Source organism: Rhinatrema bivittatum, chromosome 1 (assembly GCF_901001135.1).
Source record: "Rhinatrema bivittatum chromosome 1, aRhiBiv1.1, whole genome shotgun sequence".
Classification (NCBI taxonomy): domain Eukaryota; kingdom Metazoa; phylum Chordata; class Amphibia; order Gymnophiona; family Rhinatrematidae; genus Rhinatrema; species Rhinatrema bivittatum.
The window spans coordinates 635,339,897-635,367,660 of record NC_042615.1 but is presented as its reverse complement, the minus strand read 5'-3'; positions in this window follow the sequence as shown (position 1 = coordinate 635,367,660).

The following is a 27,764-nucleotide window of genomic DNA, read 5'->3' as shown; positions in this document are numbered from 1 at the left end:
TCCTAACTATTGGGTGGGTCTGTGCAGTCAAGTGCCCAGGGAGTCTGCCTCTTTTGTGCTTACAAGCAAGCAGCTTCTGTGTACCCGCCACACACATTAGTGCACAGCCAGGCACCATGACAGTGGGCAGTGGGTAGCTTTAACAGTCTGATCCTAACTGTGCAGTGGGCATCCACCGTGACAGTGGGCAGTGTTACCACTCAGTAGGGGTGTGCATTCGGATTGACCGCATTAGTAAAACGCAACTCATATTTTTTTTTTACTTAAAAAATTGATTCGACATAAACGATCGGATTTCCCACATATCGAACATAGATATGTTCGATATGTGGGAAATCGCGATTGTTGAGCCAAAATAAAAATATAAACCCCCTCACCCTCCTTAATCCCCCCCCCGACTTACCACAACTCCCTGGTGATGGAGCGAGGAGTGAGGACGCCATTTCTGCAATCCTTGGCGAGAAGCATGTGACATCGGCGGCACGTCGAGTGACGCCGGCGTCACGTGATTCCCGGCTCGTTCGCACCGGACGGCTCGTTCGGCCCAAAAAGAACTTTTGGCCAGCTTGGGGGGCCTCCTGACCCCCCCAAGCTGGCCAAAAGTTCTTTTTGGGCCGATCGAGCCGTCCGGCGCGAACGAGCCGGGAATCACGTGGCGCCGCGTCACTCAGACGCGACGTCACGTGATTCCCGGCAAGTTCGCGCCGGACGGCTCGTTCGGCCCAAAAAGAACTTTTGGCCAGCTTGAGGGGGTCAGGAGGCCCCCCCAAGCTGGCCAAAAGTTCTTTTTGGGCCGAACGAGCCGTCCGGCGCGAACTTGCCGGGAATCACGTGACGTCGGCGTCACATGATTCCCGGCTTGTTCGCGCCGGACGGCTCGTTCGGCCCAAAAAGAACTTTTGGCCAGCTTGGGGGGGTCAGGAGGCCCCCCCAAGCTGGCCAAAAGTTTTTTTTGGGCCGAACGAGCCGTCCGGCGCGAACGAGCCGGGAATCACGTGACGCCGCGTCACTCGACGTGCCACCGACGTCACATGCTTCTCGCCAAGGATTGCAGAAATGACGTCCTCACTCCTCGCTCGATCACCAGGGAGTTGTGGTAAGTCTGGGGGGGGGATTAAGGAGGGTGAGGGGGTTTAAATTTTTTTTTTGCACATATGTACATATACCCAACTCATTGGATTTTTTTTATGTCCATATTGGCCGCAAGTGGGACCCCCTTTCGGACATAAAAAATATGAACATAAAATTTTGCTCTGTACATCCCTACTACTCAGTGACATTAAATCCATAATGTCAGAGAAAGAGAGATGTATTCGAGTGATTGGGACTGGCAGAGGAGGCACCTCAAAAGACATAGAAACATAGAAACATAGAAATGACGGCAGAAGAAGACCAAAAGGCCCATCCAGTCTGCCCAGCAAGCTTCACATTTTTTTCTCATACTTATCTGTTTCTCTTAGCTCTTTGGTTCTATTTCCCACTAGTGCAACCCCACCAGTACAGCTAAAAAGGAAACTGTTACACTCTAAACTCTTTGTAGGGGATGGCAGTTCCATGCCAAAAAAAATGAAATCTGACCATGATACATCACCATCGCCACCACTTGTTTCTGGCCCTGTAGTTTTGGAGGTGAGGCAAGGGGAGGCAGAGTCATGCCAGACAAAATGTAGACACCCAAAAGCAGCAGGGGGACATTTGTTTAGTGCTCATGTTAAGTGAAAAAAAATTTTCAATAACTAAAGGATGTCTCCATTTATGCTCTTTGCAGAAATAGTGTTCCACAAGTCTCTCTTGAGAATATTCAGCCCTTGAAAAAGGAGCTAGTCTCCGAAACATCTAGATGTCGGCTGTGCAAGACCGACTACAGAACAACACAAGATAAGTGACATTAAAGGCTTTATTTCAGCCGTTATCAATGCAACAATCTGGAAGTGGACATTCTGGCATAAAGAGCTACATCACTGAGGTACCTAATGATTTTGAAGCCCAATTTTTGGCTCACAGACACGATAGCTGAATTACCTATCAGCATCGTACGAAGGTACACTCGGATTTCAATTGACATTCATATAACAGGTCTCATATTGTTTAGCTCTGATAGGTTGCATTCTGGTCTCCTTGCAACTTGTCTGACCCACTCTATGACAGGGCTGTGAGGTCACTTATGACTCACAGGAAAGAATGAAACTAATATGATATGTCGTATTCATGGGGGATCGCGATACGTTTCGCGAACCCACGAATACAACGAATAGGGGCTTATGCGTTGCAGATTGCCAATGTGTTGAAAACAAATGCACATCCCTACAGGCTATTTGCATAATTTTAAAAATAATCATGACGTGAAAATTCTTATATTTCTATAGCATTGCTCAGCAATAGTAACATGTTTTGGGGCTTACCATTAATCCATTAGTATACCCTGCAAATGGCAAAGGGTCAGATTCATAGCCTTTCTACAGTAACAGTCACATGTATCCATTGAGAAAATTTATCACAGGGCAGGATAAAGATCCACACCCATCTTACTAACTCAAAAGGTTTTAATTCTAAGGAGCTGCCATCAGAGGATACTTCCTATTCAGTGTGTGCTACCTATTGAGACTATAAGAAAAGGTGATAATGGCTTAACAATGTTCACTGTTTCTTGGTTAAGGGACAAAACAAACTACAAACTCATCTCTCACACAGGCATGGGAAATAGCTGTCATGTCAATTCCAATTAGCTAACCAATCACACAAATGAATTTGTGTTATATCTTTATACCTATAGGGGTGGAGAAGAGTTTCATCAGAAAAAAAGAAAAGAATAGTATTCACATTTAGAATAATGGTACTTGTGCTTTCATTACTTGTGAACTGAAAGGATTTTGACCTCTGGTAAAAATTATGTTGTCAGGCAATTCATGATTCAGTTGTTCATACTTCTGTTAGACTGGAACATTTTCTTCTTCAGTAACTAATCTTGTTTTACTTTAGCTGCACACAATAGCAAATATCTCTTTTAATTAGTAAATTAAAAAAGGGGATTTCAGAGCTCCTTATCTTTCTAGTTTTGTTATCCCATCTGTGCATGTCTGGAAAAGAGCTCAGATATGTATAATACTAATTAATTTTGTACCACACTAGAGCTGTTAAGCCAGGTATTCAAATCCTTTTCATGCAATGTGAATGCATTCTGAAGGCTTAAAGTTAGCGCTGCTAATGAGTAATTTAATTTACTTTAATTAAATTATATTCAATTCAGTTACATACAGGCATAATATGTTGTCTTTGAAAGTATATTTGAAAATATCCAAGGATTTAAAACAAAAAAAATTGTGTTGCAAATATTGTTGATTACATTGTAAAAATCACAGAGGGTTAGTGTTTCTAGGCAGTTGACTAATTTCTGTGAAAGACAATGATTAAAAATGAACCAAGCAACTAGTGAAGGATAAAATTAACATATAAATTATGGTTTCTGATTTAACAAAAAACTGGATTCATATATTCAGTGTACAACTATAAAAATGTAAAATGTTACAGTTGAAAATCCTGTGTAAAGTTTGGTTATGCATGCTGTATATCAAAAAAGAAAAAATGATAAAGGCAGCTGGGAGTATAATTGCCTAGAACAAAATGCTTTCAAATGGCATGAACATGTATAGTAACTGGACTGACTTTTGCAAGGGTGGATGGATTATGCGTAAGACTCTGGCGTTAAATAATAAAGGTAGATTTTAAAACATATGCGCATGCTTCCATGTGCACACGGTTCCCAGTGCACACACATGGGCACGCTGATTTTATAACATGCACGTGCTGGCTCGTGCATGTTATAAAATCCATTGGCTGCTCACACTTGTGTGCCAGATTTTATAATCTGCATGCACATGTGCAGGGGGGGGGGGGGGTGAATTTTTGCAAATTTCACGCGGTGACGCAATGGGGCCTTCCCCATTTCCCTCCCAGTCCACTCCAATTAAGAAGCTGACTGGGAGGGAGCTTCCCTAACCCCCCGCCTATCCTTTCTTCCTCTTCCCCTCTCCTCTCCACCCTCTAAAACTAACCTACCTTTCACCATTTTTTAAATTTTCTTACTTACTGCTCCTCAGGAGCAGAAGTAAGTTATACATGCTGTAAACCTCTCATACCAAAACAGCACTAATTGCCAGCATGCACACAGTAAGAAACCTTCCTATGAAAAGGCAATATTGCAAATATTACACCAGACCCTAAAAATCCAATACACCTCCCATTAGAAAAATAGAACAAGCTAAACTGCTATAGAAACTCACAGATACACCTACAGAAAGTGCGCAGAAACCTCACCTCGGTCACACATGCAGAATACAAATACTTACCAAATACAATATAAAGTGACCATAAAGTATATATGGAAATGTGCAGACAAAAACTGAACTGGAAACTGTAAGGATGCAGACTCCATGCAGTGCAACAATGGAAAACCAAACATCAACATACCTCATAAAACATAATAAAATCAGGAAATAATAAAACCATACTAATAAAAAGATAAATATTTCAAAACAGCTGAAAAATAGAACATCATTCAATAATTAAACTCATAAAAAGTTTTAAAAAATTCTCAAAAACCAATAAAATATTTCAAAACATCAGACACATCAAACACAACCCAACAATTAATACCAGTAAGAATAAAAAAATTACCTGCTTTCCATACCTGGGAACTTTTGATTTCCAGTCACCCCAAGATTGTTGTGGATTAGTGGGGAAGGGGGCTGTATACAAACTTTGCTCCCTTTTATACATGCATACACTTTAACACACATACGCACATTTGCACAAACACACACACACACACGTTGGCACGCCCACTCACATTCTCTCAGACATTTACTCACACTCACACACACACACACACACACTCTCTCACACACACACACACATACGCTCACTCACTCTTCTCTGCTTCTGGAATTCACAATAAGCAGCAGCAGCAGCTTCCACCTTCAGCCCACACAACTGATGGGATTTCTCCTTCTTCCTGAGGCAAAGGATGATACAGCTCCCGTTCCTTTCTTCTGGCCACTCATGGTAACACTACTCCTACTCCTTATGGATACAGCAATTGTAGCTCCTTCTTCCCACCTGGGCAGGCCCATACAACTTAACTTCCTCTAATGGGCCCAAGCAGGTGGGAAGAACAAGTAGGCCCAATCATCACAGTCCTGAGACACAGCTGCACTTTGAAGTTATTTATATTGTATTTGTTACACTATTTTAATTGCATTCATTATGTGTGGTTTTTGTATAATCCATCTTGAAATGGTTCCCTGGGAAAGTGCAGAATATAAGTTTTAATAAAATCAAATTTAAAAATGTATCATCCTAGGCAGCCCTGCACTCTATCCCACTCATACATTCCATACATTTTGCTCTTTCACTAATTCCCACCTTTTCACATCTTTCCTTCTCATTCATCTCTTCTCCTCACTCACATTCTCTTCCATTTCTTCCCCTATCACTCTCCCCTTCCCTCCATTTTCACTCATCCCCTTTCCTCTCACCCACCTTTTCCTCCCCTTCATTTTCACTCAACCCATTTCCTTTCTTCTCACTCACCCATCATTTTCTTCCTCCCTGCTCATTTACCCCTCTATTATCACCCCCTCTTTCCTCCCCTCCACCTCTCACCCTTCCATCATCTCCCTTTTCATTACTCCTCTCTTCTTACCACTTTTCCCTTTCCCTTCTCCCCTTCCCTCCCCTTCCCTCCTCTTTCACCTGTCTTCTCACCTTCTCTTCCCTCCCCTCTTAATCACTCACCTCTCCTTATCTCCTTATCTCCTTATCACTTACCCCTCCTCCCCTCAACCTCACCTCCTTCTTCTCACGTACCCATCCTTCCTTTCTATCCCCACTCTTTGACCCTGTCTTCATACCCCCTCATCCCTCCTCTCTCACTTGCCCCTCATGCACCCTTTCCCTCTTTTCCCCTCTCAATCACCTCCTTTTCCTCTGCTTTTACTCACTCCCTCACCCTCCTCCCTTCTTTCTCCAACAGGATTTTCTCTCTCACTCAGCCCCTTCCATTCTTCTCCCTCTCTAGGTCTTTATTTTCTTCCTGTCAGTGGAATGTGGAAACTTCAGGAATAGCAACAATCTGACCTTTTTTGAAAGGATAACATTGCCCTTGATGAACTAATTTTTGTGAAATATTGGCCATGCTAGACTACGTGTAAAAACTGTGATTGAGACTGTTGTCTATTGTTAGACATTGTATTTGCATTTAAACATTCCTTAAATATATTTCCAAATAAGGTGGATGATTGAGAGGTCCGGGTGATCTGTCCTCAGCTATCACATACACCTTCAGGATTGCTGACACCTTATAGAATTCATTGTCAAGCTGGTGTATTAAAGCTATTTTGGGGTTTAAAACTAGTTGTTTTGCTCCCACTTTTTGGATTTTTTATTGTTTCACAATGACCATGCATGATGTAAATTCTAAACTTTTGTATCAACACTTTTCAGTTTTATTCTAACAATTTTCCTCATTTTATCAATTTCCCATTTGAAAGTTTAATGATAGAGATCTAGATTTACTTTATGCCATCGTTTCAGTCATTAAGTCAAATTTGATCACACTATGATCACTGTTGCCAAATGGTCCCCACTAGGGATGTGAATCGTGTGATCGATCATCTTAACGATCGATTTTGGCTGGGGGGGGGGAGGGAAATCTGATCGTCATGGGTTTGTTTTTTTTTAAATCATAAAAAATCGTAAATCGGGGGAGGGCGGGAAAACCGGCACACCAAAACAACCCTAAAACCCACCCCGACCCTTTAAAACAAATCCCCCACCCTCCCGAAGCCCCCCAAAATGTTTTAAATTACCTGGGGTCCAGTGGGGAGGTCCCGGCGTGATCTCCCACTCTCGGGCATGGCTGCGTTAATAGAAATGGCGCCGGTGGCCCTTTGCCCTTACCATATGACAGGGCAAAGGTAGCGCCGGCGCCATTTTGGTTCCTGTTACCCGACATCACGAGTGCAGGAGATCGCTCCCGGACCTCCGCTGGACCCCCAGGGACTTTTGGCCAGCTTGGGGGGCCTCCTGACCCCCACAAGACTTGCCAAAAGTCCAGCGGGGGTCCGGGAGCGACCTCCTGCACGTGGGCCGTATTGCCAATATTCAAAATGGTGCCGGCGCTACTTTTGCCCTCACTATGTCGACATAGCCAAGCTGGCCAAAAGTCCTTGGGGGTCCAGCGGGTGTCCGGGAGCGATCTCCTGCACTCGTGACGTCGGGTGTCAGGAACCAAAATGGTGCCGGCGCTACCTTTGCCCTGTCATATGGTAAGGGCAAAGGGCCACCGGTGCCATTTCTATTAACGCAGCCGTGGCCCGAGAGCGGGAGATCGCGCAGGGACCCCCCCCCCCACTGGACCCCAGGCAATTTAAAACATTTTGGGGGGCTTCGGGGAGGGTGGGGGATTTGTTTTAAAGGGTCGGGGTAGGTTTTAGGGTTGTTTTGGTGTGCCGGTTTTCCCGCCCTCCCCCCTCCCCCGATTTACGATTTTTTGACAATAAATTGGGGGAATTGCTATTGTATCGCGGCTCTAACGATTTTTGATGATTTAAAATATATCTGATGATTGTTTTAAATCGTCAAAAAACGATTCACATCCCTAGTCCCCACCACTGATACCGCTCACATCAAATCCTGTGTTTCACTAAGAATGAGGTCTAAAATGGCTTATTCTATTATTTGATCTCTGAACAATGGCTCTATGAATCAGACATTTATTTCATCTATATGCTGTATTTACCCAGTTAATATTGGGGTAATTGAAATCTCCCATTATTACAGTGCTGCCAAATGTGTAGGTTTTCCCCATTTCTGTTAATTTATCATTTTGGAGAGTTGGACGGTACTATAACCCCACCACAATACTCTTCCCCATCACATATAGAATTTACACCCATAAAGATTTGACTGTGCATTTAGTCTCCTTCAGGATACTTATCCTGTTAGACTTTTTCCCATCCTTTACAAAAGGGGCTACCCAGTTATTAAGTTGATCCACCCTATTATTGCGATATAATTTGTACCCTGGTATAACACTATCCCATTGGTTATCCTCCTTCCACTAGGTCTTTGAGATACCAATTATGTCTAACTCTTCATTCAGTGCTATACACTCTAACTCTCCTACTTTACTTCTTAGACTTCTGGATTGGCATATAAATATTTCAAAGTATGTTTTTTGTTTGTATTAATAACCAGTTATCAGTTGACGGGAATAGTGTGGAATCTTTTAACTCAGGTAGTTCATTACTTATAGGCACATAGACTACTTTTGCTTTTATTGGAACCTCTCTGTTGGGATGCCCTATTTCTTCTGTTTTGCTAGTATCCTTCAAAGATATCTCCCTCCAAACCATGCATTGCTGAACGACTGTCAGCTTTCCCCCCTTGTTCGAGTTTACCCTGGCTTATAAGTAAGATTCATTTCTGTCAAGATATGTGCAAATTAACCCATTAGAAAATGTTACCCAGAGGAACAAAGGGCACCAACAATAGTGGCATGAACAATACAAGCCAGCTAACCAAGAAAAAAGGGCACCAACAAAAGTATCATGGACACAACAGGACATTTAGCGAGAATCAAAGGGCACTGCTAATAGTGGCATGAACATCAAAGTCACTGTGAGAGGGATTTGGCCATCCTGGAAGAGGACTGCCCTGTAGCATACTGGGGTCATCCCTGTTTCTCATGTCAGCAACAGAAAACTGTAAGTATGAAATACACACTGATGCATAGAATAAAGGTGTTCTTTTCTGCAAGTAGCTGGTTTGAGCTGTATATACAGGAGAACTAACAGTATATCAAGAAGGGCATTTATGGCATCCTGTGACAAACACCTTCAATTTGACCATTGTAATATATTTTTGCACTTTTGCACTAAAAGTATTTTGGGGACTAATGAGTAAGAATATATGGTGCATGATATGAATAGATTTGGCACTGGTGTAATTAGGAGTATTCCCATTTTTACTTATATTGTTTTTGTATCATATTTTGATGCATATTTACTTTGAATAGTTTATAAATTTTGCAGATTTATTCATGTAGTATCTGTTGTACCTTTCTACATTTTACAATGATTGCTATTTCATAATCAGAAAAACATCAGAATTATAATGCTTATTAGACTGCAAAATGATAGCAAAATCATTCAGTTTATACCCTTTTTAGAACTATTGGCTGTATTTATAGTTATTATATAGCAAAGTGAGTGTACAATATCCTCTTTTTTTGCCGGCATACACTCTTAGAGCCACCTCTCCTTAGAGGAACTATAGGGCCCAAGCTACTCTCCCATGCAACATTCCAATCACTCTTTACTGTTTCCAGGAAAACTTGATATACCCATAAAGAGTCCTGAAAAAACATTGTGGAACTGTTATTATGTTGTTTATTTATTTATGTATTTATTTTTAACAATAGCAATATTTTAATGTCACAATAATACTGTGATGCTTTCCCCCATTTACTTTTTGAAGTTGCAAAATCTGTCCTATTGACTATACTGTGGGCTCTTGATACTCAAAAGAACATAAGAACATGCCAGACTGGGTCAGACCAAGGGTCCATCAAGCCCAGTCGTCTGTTTCCGACAGTGGCCAATCCAGGCTATAAATACCTGGCAAGTACCCAAAAACTAAGTCTATCCCATTGCTACTGATGCTAGTAATAATAGCAGTGGCTATTTTCTAAGTCAACTTGTTTAATAGCAGTTAATGGACTTCTCCTCCAAGAACTTATCCAAACCTTTTTTAAACCCAGCAACACTAACTGCACTAACCGCATCCCCTGGCAACAAATTCCAGAGTTTAATTGTGCACTGAGTGAAAAAGAACTTTCTCTGATTAGTTTTAAATGTGCTACATGCTAATTTCATGGAGTGCCCCCTAGTCCTTCTATTATCAGAAAGAGTAAATAACCGATTCACATTTACCTGTTCTAGACCTCTCATGATTTAAAACACCTCTATCATATCCCCCCTCAGCCGTCTCTTCTCCAAGCTGAACAGTCCTAACTTCTAAAGGTGGGCCCGAGACAACTGCTCGGAGCCCACCCATGAAGGCAGCGTGCGGGCGAAGGAGGAAGCGAGGGGGGCGATCGCACGCCCACTCACCGGCAGCCGTCCGCAATGGGCAACATCGGGGCCCAGCCCCGGGAGGGGGCTATGACGCCATAAGGAGGCACCATTGGCGCCCTCAGATGACGCTCGTTGCCCCTTTAAAGGGCCACGACACACGGTAAGCGATCCTTTTTGGATTGCTCAGCAAGAGAAAAAGCATCGCTTGCTGGGATGCTCGGCATCACTCGGCGGAACTCTCGGCGGTGATCGGCGGGATGCTCAGCAGCGATTGACAAGACAACACGGTTGCCTAACAGTGATGGGGCAGACTTGTGGTTAGAGCTGTGATTTATAAACTGAGAGACACAGGTTCAACTCCTGCTTGAACTTTGCTCAAAAAAAAAATTTTTGTTTTGTTTTTCTCATTTTATTATTCTTCCCATGTTTAACTAATCTCACCTTTTTCCTAATTTAGCAGGAGTTCCGTTCGTATTCTCTATATAGGATGGCGCCAAGAAGAACCGGGCGAAAAAGGACTGCAAGCCACCATAGAAGGAGGGCCGCCAAAACTAATACCATTGCTGGGGACCCTCCATCCTTACAGACTGACTTGCAGGCCAACTTACGACACCCTATTTCCACAAGAAGTTCTGGAAGAAACCATGCCAGAGGGAGAAGCCGAGGACGAAGCCGCACAGCCCGAGGAATTACTTGTTACGTTGCAGAGGAACAGATGAACAATACCACAGTGCCAATGGATGACAATGCTCCACCCATGCCCCTCACAGTTTCCGACATTGCTCTATCCCCTTCTCTCACTTCGGAAATGGGACCCCTGATTCCTTCACAGCATGGAGTTCGTGACACCGTTCAGCTTACCGCTGACAGGATTCCTGACACAGGTGTTTCCATTGCCGATTCCATGCCTGTACTACCTGACTATAGCTGGGATCCATCGACACATGACAACAGATATAGATGTTTTTCCCCTAGCCACGAGGTAGATGCGGCCGCAGGACCTCCCTGGGACAACACCATCCCGAACTCACAGCCAGAATTGGACCCAGAAGACATATGGGAAGGGACCCATCATCGAAGCTACGACCGGCCTCCTTGGTGGTATGGGCAATTGTCACAAAAGGCCACTTACTATGATCATGAGAGGGAATTTACAAGGCGCCCTTCGCCATTTCCCGATGGTTACGTCAGAGAATCACCTTACTACTGTTCCTCTTCAGCAGAGGGATTGCACCAGGCAAGACAAGGCGATACCATTTCCTCACATGACAAACGATGCGACGGTGAAAGGCCTTCCACCAGCTCATAAGCAGAGAAACGCCCATGCAACAATCTGCCTTATACCAGTGAGTCTGGGTTATAGAGGCAACAACCTGAGGCGCTGCAAGGTGTGGTAGTAAACAAAAAATCAAAACGCAGGTCCAAGCACTAGCGCAGACATAGTTCCAGTTCCAACAGTTCCACCTCTTCATCCACCTCCGGGTCCTCTAGCGACAGTGACATACTTATACACATTAACAACCCTGACAAGGATTCCAGGGGTCCTCCAGCATTAACCACGCTGTCGGAGCTATGGGAGAGCGTGCCCAAAAGATTAAGAAAGAAAATCAAACAGTACATTGACATTTTTTCCATACTATATCCACACTCCAGGCAATGGGCTTTGAACAAATAGTCAACAAACCCACCCATAAAGCTGGACATACACTAGACCTCATTTTCCTAAACTCACACCTATCATACACTAACACTCCAGACTGCACCCCAGTCCCCTGATCCAACCATTCACTCATATCAGCTACTCTTAAGACTAGAGGAAACCCCTCTCAACCACAACCTCATTCCACCATCCATCACAGAAGAAAATGTACCTCCGATATTCTTAGTGAACATCTCTCCAAAGAACTCCCCAATCTAGACACTTCTAACCCCAACTCAGCACTCCTATCCTGGTTAGAGATGTGAATCGTGTGATCGATCGTCTTAACGATCGATTTTGGCTGGGAGGGGGAGGGAATCGGATCGTCGCAGTTTGGGTTTTTTAAATATCGTGAATATCATGTAAATCGTGTAAATCGAAAACCGGCACACTAAAACATCCCTAAAACCCACCCCGACCCTTTAAAATAAATCCCCCACCCTCCCAAACCCCCCCAAAATGCCTTAAATTACCTGGGGTCCAGTGGGGGGGGAGGGGAAGGGGAAGGGCGGGAAAACCGTCACACTAAAACAACCATAAAACCCACCCCGACCCTTTAAAATAAATCCCCCACCCTCCCGAACCCCCCCAAAATGCCTTAAATTACCTGGGGTCCAGAGGAAGGGTCCCAGTGTGATCTTTTACTCTCGGACCTCCGGTGCGTTGTAGAAATGGCGCCGGCGCTACCTTTGCCTTGTCATATGACAGGACAAAGGTAGCGCAGGCGCCATTTTGTTTTTTGTCCCCCGACGTCAGGAGCGTAGGAGATCGCTCCCGGACCCCCGCTGGACCCCCAGGGACTTTTGGCCAGCTTGGGGTGCCTCCTGACCCCCACAAGACTTGCCAAAAGTCCAGCGGGGGTCCGGGAACGACTTCCTGCACGCAAATCGTTTTTCCGTACGGAAAAACGATTCGCGGTAGGAGATCGCTCCTGGACCCCCGCTGGACCCCCAGGGACTTTTGGCCAGCTTGGGGGGCCTCCTGACCCCCACAAGACTTTCCAAAAGTCCAGCGGGGGTCCAGAATGACCTCCTGCATTCGAATCGTGTTGCCATACGGCCGGCGCCATTTTGCCATTTTGCCCTGTTCTCCTATGTATCTCAACTTACTAAACCCTCTGCTCCTACCATTCTCAATGATCAGGCTCAATCCAAAGCCAATGAACTCGCACTCTTCTTTCAGGACAAAATTGCAAACACTCTAGCGCTTCTCCCTACTAACCCAACACCACTATCACTAAACCTCACCACCACAGGCCCCCCCCAGTGCCACCCTAGAGTCCTTCGAGCCTACCACCCCGCTGGAGATAGAATCAACACTCAGGAAGCTGAAACCATCCAGCCACCCGTTGGACCACATCCCAACAAAACTTCTGCTCCTTATACCAGGCACCATCTCCAGATCTTTGGCCGACATCATTAACTGCTCCTTTGCCCAAGGAATTTACCCGGATGACCTTAAAACAGCATCGATTAAACCTCTCTTGAAGAAACCCAACCTAAACACTAATGAGCTCTCCAACTTCCGACCCATTTCCAATCTCCCGCTGCTAGCAAAACTCACAGAGAAGGTGGTGAACACACAGCTATCAGACTACCTGGAGGATCACAAAATTTCATACCCCTCCCAGTATGGCTTCCGCAAGTCCTCCAGTACTGAAACCCTCCTCATCTCGCTTACAGACCACATCCTCATGGGCCTAGACAAAGGGACTTCTTTCCTGCTAGTTCTCTTAGACATCTCCGCGGCGTTTGATACCGTGAACCATAGCATCCTCCTCAATCATCTCTCAGACATTGGTTTATCTGGATACGCCCTCCAATGGTTCAGCTCATTCCTCAATAATAGAAGCTCCAAGATCACCATCAACAATAATGAATCTCCTAACTTCAAATCTACCCTAGGTGTTCCCCAAGTCTCCTCTCTATCCCCCACTCTCTTTAATATCTACCTACTACCCCTCTGCCAGCTACTCACAAACCTCAACCTAACTCACTATTTATATGCTGACGACGTGCAGATCTTGATCCCTATAAAAGAATCCCTTCCAAAAACGCTATCCTTCTGGGAAAACTGCCTCAAGTCCATCAACCACCTACTCTCCAGCCTGAACCTGGTCCTCAATGCAGCCAAAACAGAAATTCTTCTCATCTCCCCCGACCATTCTACCAGCCACGATCAGACAACCTCTATTCCTCAGACTACTCAAGTTAGAGGTTTAGGAGTCACCATTGATAACCAATTAAACCTAAAAAAATCAATCAACAATATTACGAAGGACTGTTTCTTTAAGCTACAAGTTATGAAAAGACTCAAACCCCTCCTCCACCTCCAGGACTTCAGAACAGTACTTCAGTCAACGATTTTCTCCAAAATCGACTACTGCAATACTCTCCTTTTAGGACTCCCGATCTCTGCCACCAGACCACTACAGATGCTCCAGAACTCAGCAGCCAGGATTTTAACCAACACTAACCGGAGAACTCACATCACCCCGATACTTAGAAACCTTCACTGGTTACCTATTAAATACAGAATTTGGCACAAAGCTCTCACCATCATCCACAAATCCATACACAACCAACTTCCTTTAGATCTTCAGTTACCACTCAAACCATACACATCTGCAAGACCCATCAGAGAGGCACACAAAGGAACCCTTCAAGTTCCCCCAACCAAATCCACTCGACTAACCTCCATGAGAGAACGGGCACTTTCCACAGCTGGCCCCATCATCTGGAATAACCTGCCGACGGATCTAAGACTGGAACCCTGCCTGACTACCTTCCGGAAAAAACTCAAGACTTGGCTTTTTGTCCAAGCCTTCCCTCAAACATAACATCACAACAGTGCTTTCATTTATCTCAATAGACTAAATGTCCTACCCAGTAATTGCATATTCATTCATGTTCATCCTCCAGTTTTTTCTGTCCTTTATTTCCTGGCTACTCTAGCCTCCAAGTTCATTCCCCCTGTTATTTGTATCTGCGCTTCGGCCTTCTTGTTATATGGTTTTTTGTTAAGTTAACCCCCAAGTTTGATGTAAACCGGCCTGATATGAAGCTTGTCATGAAGTTCGGTATAGAAAAATGTTAAATAAATAAATAAATAAAATAAATACATGGGAGGCGCAAGCCCGAAGAAAGGAAGAAGTGAAGAGCCGGATCTGCAACCTTAGGAAAAGAGGTCAAAATACCAAAGACCATTATCAACTGGATCATGGCTTTCATGCACATGAACAGTGTGGTAGGACATCGAGATCACACTCAATACGGTCCCATGTTGAGCTATGCTGTCAACATTCTGTATGCTTATCAACAGCATGACGGTTGGGCTTGGCTCAATTATGATGAGCAATTCTGGGACAAGATGGAAAATAGATTTATGACTTGGGGTACCCAAGATGTAAACTTATGGATTAATCAGAGGACCTGAAAATCCACGGATCACAGAACAAGAACAAGGCTTACAAGGCACGCATCGCCAGGAAGATATCCCCCACGACAAACACTGGGACAAGATAATACCTGCTGGAGATTCAACAAGACAGTCTGTACCTTCCCCGACTGCAAATTTAAGCACATCTGCACAGGATGTGCCACACCTCACCTTTTCACAAAATGTCCTAAGAAACAGGCTACGGGAAGTAAGCCAAATGCTATCGCCAGTGTCCCCCTTTGACAAAGCACCCTCGCCCATACGTCTGCAGGCAATGCTACCATGGTTAGATGTGTATCCAAATCAGCAAAAGGCACAAAAATTAGCCCAAGGTTTTCAGCACAGTTTCCTTATTCCCTTCCAAGGTAGCATTGAGCAATTGCACACCAGCAACGCACGCTCAACAACCACCCACAAGGATATAATTCAATCCAAGTTAGAGGATGAGATTGCACAGGGTAGAATAGCCGGTCCCTTCTATGAACAACCTTTTCCACACATGTTTCTATCCCCATTGGCGGTCATTCCAAAAAAGGAACAAGGAAAATATTGACTGATACAGAATCTATCTTTCCCACCTGGTCGTTCAGTGAATGATCATTTGCCACAGGCAGAATGTTCCGTTCAATATGCTTCATTCGATTCCACCGTAGCGTTGGTGCGCACTTGTGGATATGGTGCCCTCATGGCTAAAGCAGACATCGAATCTGCATTCCGGTTACTGCCAGTCCACCCAGACAGTTTTCCGTTACTAGGTTTCACATTCAACCACCTTTACTTCTTTGACAAATGTATGCCCATGGGATGTTCCACATCCCATGGGCATACATCCCATGGGATGTTCCACATCTCATGTGCCTACTTTGAATTATTTAGCTCATTCCTACACTGGGTTACCAAACAAAGGACTGCCTCACACAACATTATTCATTACCTTGATGACTTTCTATTCATTGGGCCGACCCATGCTAACTCCTGCTACAACCTCTTATCAGAATTTAGGAACATTTCCCAGGAATTTGGTGTTCCCCTATCTCCCACAAAAACAGAAGGTCCTATAACTATTATCTCCTTCCTAGGAATTGAAATTGATTCTCATAAGATGATTGCCAAGCTGCCAGATGAAAAAATTGACAAATTACGAACCATTATCCAGCAAGTTTCTACTATTAAAAAGATTACACTATGAGTTGCGCAGTCCATTCTCGGCTCCCTAAACTTCGCTTGCTGCGTCATTCTGATGGGGAGAGCATTCATGAGGAGACTCGCTGCGGCTACAGTGGGAGTCCAACGACCACATCATTTTATATGGGTGTCGGTTGACATCCGCGCTGACTTCCATATATGGAGCTCCTTCCTTACCAACTTCAATGGCATATCCATGCTACAGGACATACCATTATCCAATGTGGATTTAAACATTCACATGAATGCATCTGGCGGTTGGGGTTTCAGAGACATTTGCCAAAATGCATGGTGTGCCGAAAGATGGCCCGAGGAATGGATATCACCAGGCCTTACCAGTAACATCACTTTTCTGGAACTCTTTCCTATTTGGGTTACCCTTGTTCTCTGGAGCTCTAGGTTAAAAAATAAGCACATAATTTTTTGGTGTGACAACATGGCGGTTGTGCACGTGTTAAATTCACAATCTGCCAAGTGCCCGATGGTGGTTAATTTACTTCGGGAGATAGTTTTAGAAGCTTTACATAACAACATCATGCTGCGCGCTAGACATGTGCCGGGAACAAGTAATAGCGCCGTGGATTCCCTTTCCCGTGCTAAATGGCCTTTGTTTCAGATGCAGGTACCAACAGCAGATGAACTGGGAACACCAGTGCCAGCACGCTTATGGAGCATTGGACAGAAATGACACAGGACTTAATTCGCAGATCTCTCGCACCATCCACTTGGAAGTCCTATTGGCGAGGCTATGAGGTGGTGGCCATGTTCTTACAGGAGAAGGGCTGGAAGCAAGGCCCAATAAGCAATGACCTATTGGTCTGTTACATTGCACCTGCAAAGTTGCACGGAGTAACAAGAACCACTGTTTAAAAATGTATGGGCAGACTGGCTTTCTTCACCAAAGCCCGTGGCTGGGGTGATCCCACTAAATCATTCCTTATCAGAAAAATGATGGCCAGATGGGTGCAAAAAGAAGGGTCAACCACGGACAGAAGGCATCCCATCACACACAGCATGCTCAGAACGTTATGGACACAATTATCAGCTATCTGCTCTTCTCCTTTCGAAACCGGGCTTTTTCGCCTCGCATTCTCCTTGGCATTCTTTGGTGCCTTCAGAGTGAGCAAATTGGTGGCCACCAACAAGGACGACAGTGGAAATATAGGATTTCTATTAAAGAATGTCATTTACACTCCTGATAAGATTACTATTACCATTCAAAATCTAGAACAGACCAAGGTGGCCGGGGCACTACCATCTCAGTCAATAAAGTACCCGCATACTTTACATGTCCAATAGATAACATGAGAAGGTATCTCGACCTTTCAGCCCAAGGGCGGTGCTCACCTGTTAATACATGCTAATGGCACGCCTCTCACCAGATAACAATTCTCCGCAATCCTACGAGCTGCGGTAACTCAGATCAAAATGGACCCAAACATTTTCACCACCCACTCGTTCCGAATCGGGGCCACCACAAGCGCGGCACAATCTGGATTAAAAACTGGACATAATCAAGAAAATTGGCCACTGGCGATCTAATGCGGTCAACTCCTATGTTCGCTTGGACAGAGTTCACATGGTTAACAACACTTGTTAATTTTATTTTTCAGATGCCCGTCACAGTAGTGCCTGGATTGTTGGTCACTCGTACGTCCGCTGGGCCACAAAAAGAGCACGTGAACGAACTTACGGAATTCACTTGGGTCTTGCGCCAAAAGGTTGGCTCATCGAATGGATGGGCAATCCCGGAATGCTATGGGAACAGTTGTTGCCCTCCCTACGCCATCTGAAGGACGCGAGAGTGCCGCCCAATGTCTTAATACTTCATCTGGGAGGCAATGACTTGCGTAAATGGACATGTAAGCGCTTGATTCAGTGGGAAAAAGGCGACCTGGCCTGCATCTTCCAGCTATTCCCAGGTGCCAGGGTCTGCTGGTCGGATATTATTCCCAGACCAAAATGGAAACATTCAAAACTATGGGGACGTGGGAGGAAGAAAGTTAACAGACAGATCGGGGCATGGTTGCAAAAAATGGGAGGATTACAGATACATCATCAGTGGGCCGATGACATATCCCCAGGCCTGTTCAGACCTAGCCAGATCCATCTATCAGACATTGGATACAACATTTTCAATACTACCTTACAAGATGCCATTGAGACTCATGGCATATAAAAATGGCTGCAGCTTATTAGTGGGGGACACGAGGCAAGGGTCCTCCCTACCTCGTGTTTTGGCGGGTACCCGGGCAGTGCAGGCGGATTACCCGTGGTGCTGGTGTCATCACGCGAAGGCGGGGTAGCCGTGGGCGCCGGGAGGCGTATAAAGCGATGGCCCCCTTGCTCGGGAACAAGGCGGGGGGCCCTCATCGTCAGGCTGCCTTGCTTGGTCCAGGCGGTGGCAGCAGCAGAACATCCTGCCGGCTCGGGTATCCTGCAAAAGTTATTATGTTATGTTTAAATAAAAGCTGCGGCCTATTTTATACCAAGAACTGAGTCCGCGTAGTTACTGCTATGGAGTATAATGACTAAAAGGGTAACGGTGTCTGGGTTAAAATTTTTAATTTTGAACTGGCCACAAGCAACAAAAGAACAAGTAGCAGCTGCTAATGTCATTAGTCTTTCCTCATAGAGGAGCTGTTCCATCCCTTTTATCATTTTGTCGCCCTTCTCTGTACGGTCTCCATTGCAACTATTTATTTTTTGAGATGCGGTGAACAGAATTGTACACAGTATTCAAGGTGCGGTCTCACCATGGAGCGATACAGAGGCATTATGACATTTTCTGTTTTATTCACATTTCCCTTCCTAATAATTCCTAAAATGCTGTTTGATTCTTTGACTGCCACAGCACACTGAGTTGATAATTTCAATGTATTATCCACTATGATGCCTAGATCTCTTTCCTGGGTGGTAGCTCCTAATATGGAACCTAACATCGTGAAACTATAGCATGGACTATTTTCCCTATATGCATCACTTTGCACTTATCCACATTAAATTTCATCTGCCATTTGGAGCCCAATTTTCCAGACTCACAAGGTCCTCCTGCAATTTATCACAATCCGCTTGTGATTCAACTACTCTGAATAATTTTGCATCATCTGCAAATTTGATTACCTCACTCATCGGGAAATTACAGACCAGTTAGTACAATATGATGATCTTTTGCCTTTCTGCAGTCCAAGATCCCATGAGAGGAGGCAGTGGAATGGAGAAGGGGAAGTTTGGCAAAAGGCACATAGATCTCATTGTTAAAGGAACTGCAGAGTTTTTTCTTTAAACAGTTAAACTGGTGTCAGAAGTAATCAGGTATGATGTCCATGGTTAAATGAACTGCTGAGCAAGAATGATATTTGCAAGAACAGACAACTGCAATGTAGACCGGATGTTGATGTTATAAAAATGCAAATTCTGAGGCTGAATTAGGGGAAGGTCTTGGCTGTTTAGAAATTAAAAGGCTTGCTATGTATTGGTTAATATATCTATTAGGCTGTTACAACTTGGAAAAGAGAGTTACATGATGCAACGTCCTTATTTCCAATCCTGGAATGACTTGATTCTGTCTGAATATAGACTTAGTTTAAGTTACACTTCTTCCTACTCACAATCTTCAAAGTAGGAAGTCCTGGGGAGGGGATCTTCTTCCTAAGCTATAAAAAGGAACTTTATTACTGTTTCCTTCATGTAGTAAAGTTTTGTAGGTTCTTAAAAGACTATGTTTATGCCTTCCTTTCAAGTATTTCTCCATTTCCTAAAAGAGACTCTGCATAACAAAGTTTGCCAGGAGAAGACACTGATTATAGGCATCCTAGAAGCACAGCCCAGATGTATTCCACACATTAAGAAAGGTGGAAAGAAGGCAAAATGATTACCGGCATGGTTAAAAGGGGAGGTGAAAGAAGCTATTTTAGCCAAAAGATCTTCATTCAAAAATTGGAAGAAGGATCCAACAGAAGAAAATAGGATAATTGGAGAAGGTTTTCATGGGCAATGATTCAGCTGGACTGAACCAAATCACGGTGAACCTAGAAGATGTGGTAGGCCTGATTGACAAACTGAAGAGTAGTAAATCACCTGAACCATATAGTATACACCCCAGAGTTCTGAAGGAGCTCAAAAATGAAATTTCAGACCTATTAGTAAAAATTTGTAAACTATCATTAAAATCATCCATTATACCTGAAGACTTGAGGATAGCAAATGTAACCCCAATATTTAAAAGGGTCCAGGGGAGATCCGGGAAACTACAGACCAGTTAGTCTGACTTTAATGCCAGGAAAAATAATGGAAAGTGTTCAAAATATCAAAATCACAGAACATATAGAAAGACATGGTTTAATAGAACAAAGTCAGCATGGCTTTACCCAAGGCAAGACTTACCTCACATATCTGCTTCACTTTTTTGAAGGACTTAATAAACATGTGGATAAAGGTGAACTGGTAGATGTAGTGTACTTGGATTTTCAGAAGTCGTTTGACAAAGTTCCTCATGAGAGGCTTCTAGGAAAAGTAAAAAGTCATGGGATAGATGGTGATATCCTTTCGTGGATTACAAACTGGCTAAAAGATAGGAAACAGAGAGTAGGATTAAATGGACAATTTTATCAGAGGAAGGGAGTGGGCAGTGGAGTGCCTCAAGGATCTGTATTGGGACCCTTACTTTTCAATATAGTTATAAATGATCTGGAAAGAAATACGAGTGAGGTAATCAAATTTGCAGATGATACAAAATTAATCAGAGTAGTTAAATCACAAGCAGATTGTGATTAATTGCAGGAAGACCTTGTGGGACTGGAATATTGGGCATCGATATGGCAGATGAAATTTAATGTGGATAAGTGCAAGATGATGCATATAGGGAAAAACAACCCATGCTATAGTTACACAATGTTAGGTTCCATATTAGGCATCATAGTGGATAACACATTGAAATCGTCGGTTCAGTGTGCTGCGGCAGCCAAAAAAGCAAACAGAATGTTGGGAATTATTAGAAAGGGAATGGTGAATAAAACGGAAAATGTTATAATGCCTCTGTATCACTCTATGGCAGCGGTTCTCAACCTGTGGGTCGCGACCCCGGCGGGGGTCGAACGACCAAAACGCAGGGGTCGCCTAAACAGGGCCGGCGGAAGCACTAGCCGAACTAGGCGGTCGCCTAGGGCGCCAGCTTCCCGGGGGCGGCACTGCCCCAGTAAAATTAAGAGAGCCGCGCTTTCATGCATGTGAGTCCTTTGCTGTCAGCCCGGGCGGAACGCGGCAGGACAGCTGGAGTCAGCGGCACTGGGCGTGCTCTCTTCTTCCCGCCCCCCCGCGGTCCGGAAGAGGAAGTGGAGAGCATCGGGTGCCTGCGCGGGAAGAAGAGACCACGCTAGTGTGGTCTCTTCTTCCGCGCAGGCACCCGATGCTCTCCACTTCCTCTTCCGGGCCGGGGGGGGGGGGGGGAGGAGAAGAGAGCACGCCGGGCACGACTGGAGTCAGCCGGGTGCCAGCACTGGAGTCATCAGGTGCCTGCGCGGGAGTCTTCCCGCGCAGGCACCCGATGCTCTCCACTTCCTCTTCCGGGCCGCGGGGGGGCGGGAAGAAGGGAGCACGCCGGCACCGCTGACTCAGCGGCACCGGCGTGCTCTCTTCTTCCAGCGGCCTGGAAGAGGAAGTGGAGAGCATCGGGTGCCTGCGCGGGAAGAAGAGGCCACGCTAGTGTCCGACGGGAAGAAGACTGCAGCGCGGCTCGGAGGAAAATGGAGTTTCAACCGCGGCCGATGGGACTCCGCCTTCGCGAGGGCTGAAAATGAAGAGGTTAGCATTGGGAGGAGGCTGCTGCTGCTGCGAGTTCACGGGGTGGGGGAGAGAGAGAGTGAATGAACGAGCAAGCATGTGTGTTTGAGATCCTGTGTGTGTGAGTGAGAGATTGCATGTATGTGAATGATTGAGAGCCTGTGTATGCGAAAGAGAGTATGTCTGTGATTGAGAGCCTGCCTGTGAGAGAGAGAGCATGAATGTAACTTTACCATTGGGAACCTGTATGTGTAAGTTTGTGTGAAAGAGTATGTGTGTATGATTGAGATCCTTTGTGTGTGAGAGAAATCATGTGTATGTATGATTAAGAGCCTGTGTGTATAAGTAAGAGAGAGATCATGTGTGTCTATGTCTGATTGACAGCTGGTTTAGGTGATGGAGCATGTGAGTATGTGATTGAGAGCATGTGTTTAAATGAGAGAGAGAGATCATGTGTGTCTGTGTGTGATTGAGAGCTGATTTAGGTGACGGAGCATGTGAGTATGTGATTGAGAGCCTGTGTGTAAATGAGAGAAAGAGAGGACATGTTTGTAAGCATGTGAATGAGAGTCTGTGTGTGAGAGAAAAAGACAGCATGAATTTATGTGATTGAAAGCCTGTGTGTGTGTGTAAGCGTGAAAAGATAGACAGCATGTGTGTAAATGTGTAATTAAGAGCCTATATGAGAGAGAAAAAACGTGTATATGTGAGTACTGAGAGCATGTGTGTATAGGTGTGTCATTGAGAGCCAGTGTGAGAGAGAGCGCTGGTATGTGACTGAGAGAGGAGAAAGTTCCAAGCAAACCACCCCGCCTCCTGCTAATTCAGAACAATCTCAGGACACCTGGATATCAAACGTTCCCAGGTATGCAGAGCAAAAAAATTTTGTATCCTTATTATTTTTCATTACTGGGTCTTTGTGTCTGCTATTTTGAAATATTTTGTTGGTATCTGGAAATGTTTTATATGAGTTTTTAATTATTGGATATTCCACTCATCAGCTGTTTCGAAATATGTTCTTTTTGTTAGTACAGTTTTACTGCTGATGATTTTATATTTCTTGATTTGTTTTATAAGGATGGGTGATGTTTCTTTTTTCCTTTGTTACACTGCATACAGAGACTCTGGCTTGTTGCAGTTTCCAATTCAGTTTTTTCTGCATGCTTCTTGTTATGCGTTTTGGTCTCTTTATTCTATGTTAGATGAGGGACAGCACGTGATTCAGGTGAGGTTTTCTGCTGGTGTGTTGTTTCTGTGTAGGACTCTATAGCAGCCTGACTTGGTCCGTTTTCCTAATAGGAGATGTATTGGTGTCTTAAGGCCTGGTGTAATATTTTCAGAGACTTATTGTACTTTAAAAGTGTGATCTTACATAAAATGCACACATTTACTTGTATTTAGTTTTAAACATATTGTATGGCTCTCATGGAATTACATTTTAAAATATGTGGCGTTTATGGCTCTCTCAGCCAAAAAGGTTCCTGACCCCTGGTATAGAGCTTAGCCACTACTGCTGCTTCTGGTGTGTACTACAGCCTGCATGGAAGAAGAGTAAGAGAGCTGCTGGAGGGGGTAAGTAAAGATGGCTTTTTAAGTTCATTTTTCTTGATTGACTGCCATTTTAATTATTTAATATTATGTGATGTGTCTGCTTTTTTTGTTTGAGCAACAAGTATAGCTTTGGTTTATGTTTATTTTATATATTTTTATTTATTTATTTATAAAAGAGTTTCTATACCGTCGATAAGACAAATCATCTCAATGGTTTACATGGCATAAAAATGTCAAATAAGTGTTCTGTTATAAATACAGACTTCGTTATTTTCATTAATGCACAATGTAAGTTAATTGTGTGTGGAGGCGGCATAGCTGACGTTTCGCCTAGGGCGCCTAATACCCTTGCACCGGCCCTGCGCCTAAAGCAGATCCCCAACCACCGGTCCGCGGACCAGTACCGGGCCGTTGGGTTTTTTTGCCGGTCCATGGCGCCACGGCTGCTGCGGGGAGGCGGGGCGAAGCTGGCGACCTGCCTCCTCCAACCCCAAAAGAGAAGAGACATGGCCCAAAAAGGTAGCGCGTCGCAGTGACGTATGTTGCTGGAGCCGCGCAGGCAGGAAGGAGGTGTATCAGCCACTGCAGGTGCTCCTCCTACTGCCTTCCTGCCTGCCCTGCCCCGGAAGACAAATGTTGCCGGAGGCGCGTCAGCCGCGTGGGTAGAAGAGGCGCTTCAGCCGCGTGCAGAAGAGGAGCAGCGGGGCCGGGAAGACTAGGGCCACTGCAGAGCCCATCCTGTGGCAACCCGTAAAGAAGAGGCCCAGAGGTGAGAGAGAGGTGTGTGCGAGTATGAGATGAGTTGAGAGACTGTGTGTGTTTGCAGAGACAGCATGTGAGAGCCTCTGTGTGTGTGAAAGAGACAGCATGTAAGAGTGAGAGCCTGTGCTTGAGCAAGGCAGCTTGTGGGGGTGTGAGAGAGCCTGTGTGTGAGACTCAGATAGCCTGTGCCAGTGAGAGCCTGTGTATGTGTGTGTGAGAGAGAAATGCATGTGAGAATGAGAACCTGACTGTGTGTTTGAGGGAAGAAGACAGGTGGAGAGAAAAGAAATAGAAAAAAAGGCAATATAAAAGGAAATGGCAAAAAATTAGAAAGGGAAGCAGATGTAAAAAAAAATACTTTTTACTGATTGGCACATGTAATCTTTGGGAATGTGCAAGAGTAGCACTTTCTCTATGGCGGATCTCACAATGTACGAGATCAACATGGAGGAAGTGGAAACCCACGGGGCCTGCACAGAGGAGGCAGCAGAATGGGCTTCAGTGCCAATAGCAGCAATCAGTGTCTCCCCAATAGCCACGTGGCAGCAGTGGCAGTAATTAGATTAATTGTTTGACTCAGCTGAAGGTGACAAAGTATGAAGTGGGATGTGAAATCAGCTTGATCTGGTGGAGAATTAGGATTGCTGTTACACATGAACTGTATTTGGCAAACATAAAGGGAGCCAGGATAATCAATTGATGCCTGCAGCTGAGGACTGATTCATTATGACTCATGTAGAAATTAGAGCATTTTCCAGATTAGTCTGCACAACACAATTCTCAACATTCAGCATTATTTCTGCTGCATAGAGTTTTATCTGAGAGGCTCTGAGGTTGTGAGGGAGCCAGTAAGAGTGAGAGCATGAGTGTGTATGAGAAAATCCAGGGGAGTAAGAGTGTGTGTGTGTGAGTGGGGGGGGGGGGGGAAGAGAGTATCTTACACCCTGAGAGTGTATCAGTGTCGGTGAGAGTGAGAGGTTATGGTGGGTATAAGAGCATGAATGTGTAAGTATGTGACAGTGTATGTGTGAGAGAGAATGGACATGTGAGTGTATGTGTGAGAGAGAGAGGATAACCTCCTAATCCTCGACAATATCAGGGTGACTGGAAATCAAGAGCTCCCATGTATGGACAGCAGGGGCTTTTTAAAATCCTTATTAGTTTTAATTATTGTGTGTTATTTGATATATGTGCTGTTTTGAAATATTATTGGTGTGTGGGAAATTATAAAAATGTATATGATTTTAATTAATAGAAATTCTATTTATCAGTAATTTTAAAATATTCTTTTATTAGTATGGTTTTACTATTATAACTGATGCTTTATGTTTCTGAATTTTATTGTTTTATGAGGAATGGTGGTTCTGTTTATAAATGTCATAATAAATAAATATGCACTAAAATCCAACCCCATCCATAACCCCGCCCCCATATGACCAAAGCCCCACCCTCAGCCCGCCCTCGCCCTGCGAGGGCGGGGCGAGGGCGGGGCAAGGGGTCACCGCAACATGAAGAACTGTATTTCGGGGTCACGGCATTAGAAAGGTTGAGAACCACTGCTCTATGGGGTAGATTTTTTAAAAAAGCGCGATCACGTACTTTTGTTCGCGCAGCAGGCGCAAACAAAAGTACGCAGGATTTTATAAGATACGCGCATAGCCTCGCGTATCTTATAAAATCCTGGATTGGCGCTCGCAAGGCTGCCGATTTTGGGCAGCCTGCCCGCGCCGAGCCGCGCAGCCTGCCTCCGTTCCCTCCGAGGCCGCTCCGAAATCGGAGCAGCCTCGGAGGGAACTTTCTTTCACCCTCCCCTCACCTTCCCCTACCTATCCCACCCCCCCGGCCCTATCTAAACCTCCCCCCTTACCTTTGTCCCTAGATTTACGCCTGCGAGAAGCAGACGTAAATCTATGCCGGCCAGCGGACTGCTGGCGTGCCGTCATCCGACCCGGGGGCTGGTCCAGAGGCCTCGACCACGCCCCGGGCCAGCGCCATGCCCCCGGTCCCGCCACCAAAATGCCGCGTCCCGCCCCCGAAACGCCACATCGTTCGGCCCCGCCCCTGACACGCCCCCTTCAAAAAACCCCGGGACTTACGCGTGCCGGTGGCCTATGCAAAATAGGCGCGCCGGCGCGCGAGGGCCCTGCTTGCATAAATCCGGGCGGATTTACGTGAGCAGGGCTTTTAAAATCCGCCCGTATGGTTAGACCGCACCTTGAATACTGTTTACAATTCTGGTCACCGCATCTCAAAAAAGATATAATTGCAATGAAGAAGGTACAGAGAAGTGCGAGCAAAATTATAAGGGGAATGGAACAGCTTCCCTATGAGGAAAGACTAAAGAGGTTAGGACTTTTCAGCTTGGAGAAGAGACGGCTGAGGGGGGATATGATAGAGGTATTTAGAATCATGAGAGGTCTAGAATGGGTAGATATGAATCGGTTTTTACTCTTTTGTATAATAGAAAGATTAGGGGGCACTCCATGAAGTTAGCATGTGCCACATTTAAAATTAATCGGAAAAAGTTATTTTTCACTCAAGCACAAATAAACTCTGGAATTTGTTGCCAGAAGATGTGGTTAGTGCAGTTAGTGTAGCTGTGTTTTGTTTAAAAAAGGATTGGATAAGTTCTTGGAGGAGAAGTCCATTACCTGCTATTAATTTCTATAATCTCTTACAAGTTAGCCCTGTTATTTGCCCTGTTATTTGTAACCTCTTGTTCGATGTAATTTCCATCTTTGGTTCTATGTAAACTGACGTGATATGTACCAGTACATGAACATCGGTATATAAAAGCCTTTAAATAAATAAATAAATAAATAAATAATTAAATACAGTTGACTTGGAAAATAGCCACTGCTATTACTAGCAAGGGTAACATGGAATAGACTTAGTTTTTGGGTACTTGCCAGGTTCTTATGGCCTGGATTGGCCACTGTTGGAAACAGGATGCTGAGCTTGATGGACCCTTGGTCTGACCCATTCTTATGTTCTTATATGTCTTCCTACCTCATGCAAGCATCCATCTGAGCCCAGAGGGCTTGAAGCTCATGTTGTATTCTCCAGACAAGGTAAGATTAGGTGCAGTTTTCCCCTTTGGTCAATTGTAGAGTTGAGTTTATTTGGGGGACTGAAACTTATTTAGTTAATTTGCTTTTTTTTTTTTTTATTAATTATTCTAAAGATTTTATTCTGAAAACAAATGTTTATTC